Source organism: Lissotriton vulgaris, unplaced genomic scaffold (assembly GCF_964263255.1).
Source record: "Lissotriton vulgaris unplaced genomic scaffold, aLisVul1.2 SCAFFOLD_1556, whole genome shotgun sequence".
NCBI classification, from domain to species: Eukaryota; Metazoa; Chordata; class Amphibia; order Caudata; family Salamandridae; genus Lissotriton; species Lissotriton vulgaris.
In genome coordinates this window covers 547,481-553,480 of record NW_028250769.1, presented here as the reverse complement: position 1 = coordinate 553,480, position 6,000 = coordinate 547,481, and positions in this window count along the sequence as shown.

Here is a 6,000-nt window from a genome sequence, read left to right as displayed (position 1 = left end):
TTTCATGATATACTATGTGCTGACTAACTGTATTTACAGTTTATCGGTTATCCACAATGTGTGGCTGTGTTTATTTCTAATTATTTCATGATCATGGGCATCTTTTTATGTGATTTGAAGCCAGGGGATTTCATGATTCAGTCCTTTCTCTCCGTCTTTTTTTTTTTTTACCCGCTCCGCCCCATCCCCCAGCTCAACTCGTAAATGCTGCAAAGTGACATGATCAGACCTACCAGACCTGTAATACCTGTGCCAAAGATGCTGAATACTGATTAAGAAGCCCCGCTGGCCTTTTAACAACAAAACATGCTCTAATGTTGGCCACTGTACCGTGTGTCTGTGATGTCATACTCCTCTGACGTTAGTAAACAGAATACGGGTATGTTGAAGCAAATGGCAGGTTGTAAGACCCCCTGGCCTTTACATATCGCCTTGACGCGAACGTGCGGCTCTGACTGCGTGTAACAATATGGGTTGCCAGCTGGAGGGGGTGTGGCTGTACATACGTGTGCGCCCTGGAGAGCATGATTGGCAATATATGCTTGATTAGAAGGACGTAAAGAATAGCGGGCCTGCCGGGATTCGTACACCTTTTAGACTATTGGAGATCTCTGCAGTGGATGCAGTAGTCCACTGAGCTATCTTACTAACAAATATATATGTGATGTGTTCCTGCGTATGCCTCCTCTCTTTTTGGTAGAAATAATACACCCTCACTCACCCTCAACCCCTCACCCTCACTCACCCTCACCCACCCTCAACACCTCATCCTCACTCACCCTCAACCCCTCACCCTCACTCACCCTCACTCACCCTCACCCTCACTCACCCTCACCCTCACTCACCCTCAACCCCTCACCCTCAATCCCTCACCCTCACTCACCCTCACCCTCACTCACCCTCAACCCCTCACTCACCCTCAACCCCTCACCCTCACTCACCTTTACTCACCCTCACCCACCCTCACTCACCCTCAACCCCTCACCCACCCTCAACCCCTCATCCTCACTCACCCTCAACCCCTCACTCTCCCTCACCCTCACTCACCCTCACCCACCCTCACCCTCACTCACCCTCAACCCCTCACCCTCACACAGTGCAATAGGTCTCAGAGCATTTGAGTTAGAGCTTTTAGAAATGTTTATGGCTTTTTTTATTTGTAATTCTTTAGCATTGGCTACAGGAAACAAAAATGCTAAAGATTTACAAAAAAACCCCATAAACAATTCTAAAAGCACTAACTCTAATGCTGCGAGACCTATTGCATTTCCAATGCTTGTTCTGGTAGATACTATATCTGCCTGTGGATTCCTCACCTTGTGAATATCCCCCTTGCGTCAGCAACATTTGGAAATTCTTTTAGTAGCCTCGCGCCGACGTGGACTTGGACGTCATAGAGACACGGCATCGCACGCGACTCCGCTGACGTCACAGACGTCTACAATAGGCCCACGCCGGCGGGATGACATCAGTTCCGCCCTTTTTTCCGTGCCATCGAGGCACACGGACGGACCAATGACAGTAGAAATATACACAGTATACACAATACACAATAGCCAAGGAGAAACACACACAGTGTGAAGCATGTGCAAGAAAGCAATAGAAACAACTCCTTAACATTACACTATATAAACAATACATTACAGTAACCCTGGCATAGAAGAGTGGACAATGGGGAGGCGGGTGGGTCAGTGAGGAATCCACAGGCAGATATAGTATCTACCAGAAAAAGCGTTACCAAAGGTAAGTAACTTGTTCTTCTGATAGATACATCTGCTGTGTGGATTCCTCACCTTGTGAATAGAGTCCCACAGCAGTCCCCACTCCAGGAGGAGGGTGTCCACTCTTCTAAACCAGGAAATCCTGAAGGACAGAGCGCACAAAGTGGCCGTCCCTCCTCACCTCAGTATCCAAGCAGTAATGCTTCGTCCTCTACAGGAACACCTCTAGCTAATGCTGAGGGAGACGACTTAGCTCTAGTAGAATATACCCTCTGGAGGATCCTTACCGGCCAAAGAGTAGCAGATCTTTATACAGAGGACGATCCATCTTGACAATGTTCTTTTATGGACCGCTCTGCCTCTTTTGCAGCCAGCAAACCCAATGAAGAGCTGGTCATCCAAACGACAGTCTTTAGTCCTGACCAGGTAAAAAGACACCGCCCTCTTAGGGTCCAGACGTTGTAACCTCTCCTCCTCCTTGGAAGGGTGTGGGGGAGGATAAAAGGTATGGAGGGTAATAGATTGACCAAGGTGGAAAGGAGTCACCACCTTAGGGAGAAAAGCAGCCCTGGTCCTAAGAACCATTGGATCAGCATGAATGGACAGGAATTGGGGCTTGGAACTAAGAGCTTGAAGCTCACTTACCCTCCTTGCCGAGGTTATTGCAACGAGGAAGACTGTCTTAAGAGTCAAAAACCTCATATGACATTTATGAAGAGGCTCAAAGGGAGCACCCATCAGAAAGGTCAAGACAAGATTTAAGTCCCACTGAGGCACAATGAAAGGAGTAGGAGGGAACTTATTTGTGAGGCCCTTCAAAAACCTTAAAACTACAGGAGACTTAAAAAGAGATGGCTGGTCAGGCAAACAGAGAAAAGCAGACAGCGCAGAAAGATAGCCCTTAACCGTGGCAACAGCAAGCTCTTGCTGCGCCAGAGAAAGGGCAAACTGGAGAACATCAGACAAACGGGCTCTCAAAGGGTCAATAGAATTCCCACCACACCAAGTGACAAATTTTGACCATCTATATGAATAGACAGACTTAGTGGAGTCACACCTGGCTGACAAGATGACATCCACCACGTCAGGTGTGAGAGAAAAGGAAATCAGGTTGACCCGTTCAATCTCCAGGCATGAAGGTGCAATGTCTGGAGGTGGGGGTGTAGAACCTGCCCCTCCATCTGAGAGAGGAGGTCTGCCCTGAGAGGGAGACAGAGCGGCGGGTGAGAGGAGAGGTGGAGAAGATCTGTATACCACACCCTTCTTGGCCAGTCCGGGGCGACCAATATGACTTGGGCCCGGTCTTGGCAAATCTTCCTCAGAACCCGAGGAATCAAAGGTATGGGAGGAAACGCGTAAAGGAGTTGACTTCCCCAACTCAACTGAAACGCGTCCCCCAAGGCTCCTTGCAACGGATACTGGAGACTGCAGAAGGACGGGCAGTGAGCATTCTCGCGAGTAGCGAACAGGTCCACCTGAGGAGTCCCCCATGTCCGAAAGACGTGACGAACCACCTCCGGGTGAAGCCTCCACTCGTGGTCGGCAGAGAACTGCCGACTGAGACTGTCTGCACGCACGTTCAGAACTCCGGCCAGATAATTTGCCATCAGACAAAACTGGTGGTCCTGAACCCAGGACCAGAGTCGCAGAGCCTCTCTGCAGAGACACTGCGACCCAACTCCTCCCTGCTTGTTGATGTACCACATCGCGGTCGTGTTGTCCGTCAGGACTTGGATCGACCGACGCGAAGGGAAGGGAGGAAGGCCTTGAGCGCCAGACGTATCGCCGCAATTCTAGAAGGTTGATGTGAAGCAACCTTTCCTCTGGAGACCAAAGACCCTTGACCTCCAGATCCCCCAGATGAGCACCCCACCCTAGAGTGGATGCATCCGTAATCACTCTGGCCACCGGAGGAGGCAGTTGAAAAGGCTTCCCCTGAGACAGGTTGCCTTCCACGCTCCACCAAGACAAATCCGCTGCAGCTTCTCTGGAGATCCTCACTGACTCCCTGAGATCTCCGTTGTGCTGATACTACTGCCTGCAAAGGCACCACTGGAGCGCCCTCATGTGCCAGCGTGCATGGTTGACCAACAGAATGCAAGAAGCCATCAGACCGAGCAGGCGAAGGACCTTCAGGACTGGAACGACCGCTCCATTGAAAAATAAAGGAATCATTTCCTGTATGTCGCGAATCCTTTGTGGAGGAGGGAATGCACGACATACAGTTGTGTCCAGTACAGCACCTATGAACAGGTTGCGCTGGGAGGGCACCAGGTGAGACTTGGGTACATTTATTGAAAAACCCAACCTGTACAACAACTGGGTTGTCTCCTGCAGATGATGGAGCACTCTCTCTGGCGACTCTGCCTTGATCAGCCAGTCGTCTAAATAAGGGAATACAGGAATCCCCGACCTTCTGAGATGCGCCGCCACCACTGCCATCACCTTGGTGAAGACTCGAGGCGCAGTAGTAAGCCCAAACGGAAGGACCGCAAACTGATAGTGCTGCGATCCCACCGTAAAACGGAGATACTTCCTGTGCGACTTCAGGATGGGGATGTGAAAGTGCAAGTCGAGCGACACCATCCAGTCTTCTTCCAGCGGAGCCTGAAAAACCTGAGCAAGGGTGAGCATCTTGAATTTCTCTTGTTTCAGATAAAAATTCAAGTTCCTGAGATCCAAGATTGGACGAAGCCTGCCATCCTTCTTGGGGATCAGAAAATACCGGGAGTAGCATCCCTGACATTTTTCCTGCTCTGGGACCACCTCTATCGCACCCTTTCTCAACATAGTTTGAACTTCCTCCTGCAGGAGTAACAGATGTTCCTCTGAGCAATATCCCTGGCAAGGAGGGTAATTGGGAGGGAATACCCGAAAGGGAAGGGCATACCCATTTTCTACGAGATTGAGAACCCAAAGATCTGATGTAACCGATTCCCAATCCCGTAGAAAGTGGGTAAGCCTACCCCCCACCGGACCCACATGATCCTGAATGGCGGATATAGGGCTGCTTTTCTGTGGCTGGGGGGTTGGAGGAGGTGGAGGAGGAGGAAGAAGCTTGACGCCCTCGAGGACGTGCCCTTTGCCTTCCCCTGTACGACTTATACAAGGTATTTTGCTGCTGCTGCTGCTGTTGATGCTGCTGCTGACCTTGTCTAAATGTACGAAAAGAAGAGCGACCAAAGCCTCTGAATTTCCTGGTCGTAGAACCTCTAACTTGAAGACCAAGAGATCTAGCAGTCGCCCTGCTATCCTTAAATCTCTCCAAGGCCGAATCTGCCTTCTTGCCAAAGAGTCCTTCACCACCAAAAAGCAGATCTAACAAAGCAGACTGTACATCAGCAGAAAAATCTGAGGATTTTAACCAAGCTGAACGCCTTGTGGCAACAGCAGTGCCCATGATCCTTGCCACAGAATCTGCAGTATCAAGGCCGCTCTGGATAACCTGACGAGCTGCCGCTTGAGTGTCAGATAAAACTTCCTCAAAGTCACCTCTGCAGTCTTCTGGAACCTTAGGGATCAATGTACGTACAGAGTCCACAAGATCGTGGACATATCTTCCCATAAGGCAAGTGGCATTTGTTGATTTTAACGCCATACTCGCGGAAGAAAAAGTTTTCTTGGCCACTTGATCCTGCTTTTTAGCTTCCTTGTCACCAGGAACTTGTGGAAATGCACCAACTGACTTCTTAGAACATGCCGCCTGAATCACCAAACTTTCAGGAGAAGGGTGAGACGACAAAAAGGCAGGGTCCTCAGGAGCCACTCTATACCTCCTAGCCACACCTTTCGAGACAGCAGGAGCAGAAAGAGGCTTCTTCCACACCTCCATAATGGGTTCAGTCAAAGCATCATTAAAAGGGAGCAATGGCTCCACAGCTGAGCTCGGAGAATGAAGAACCTCAGTAAGCAGATTCAATGTAAACTCAACAGTAGGCAATTTTAAACCCAAAACTCCTGCTGCTTTTTTCATCACCACATGATATGGCTGAACATCTTTAGACGGTACATCAGAACCTGATGGTAAAACCCACTCTGGAGAAAACTCAAGACCACTAGCCTCTGCTAGATCCTCGAAATAATTTTCATCCAGCTCACCTTCTTCCAAGTCAGAATGAGACTCACAATACCTCTGCTCTTCCAGGAGACGTTGAGCCTCTCTCCTAGATCTCTGCTTAACACGGAGTGCAGCCGGATCCACTGTCGACTCCGACGGCGCCGGAGACGACGTCGGAGCCGACGTCGGAATCGAATCCGAAGGCTTAGAAGGATGTTCCAG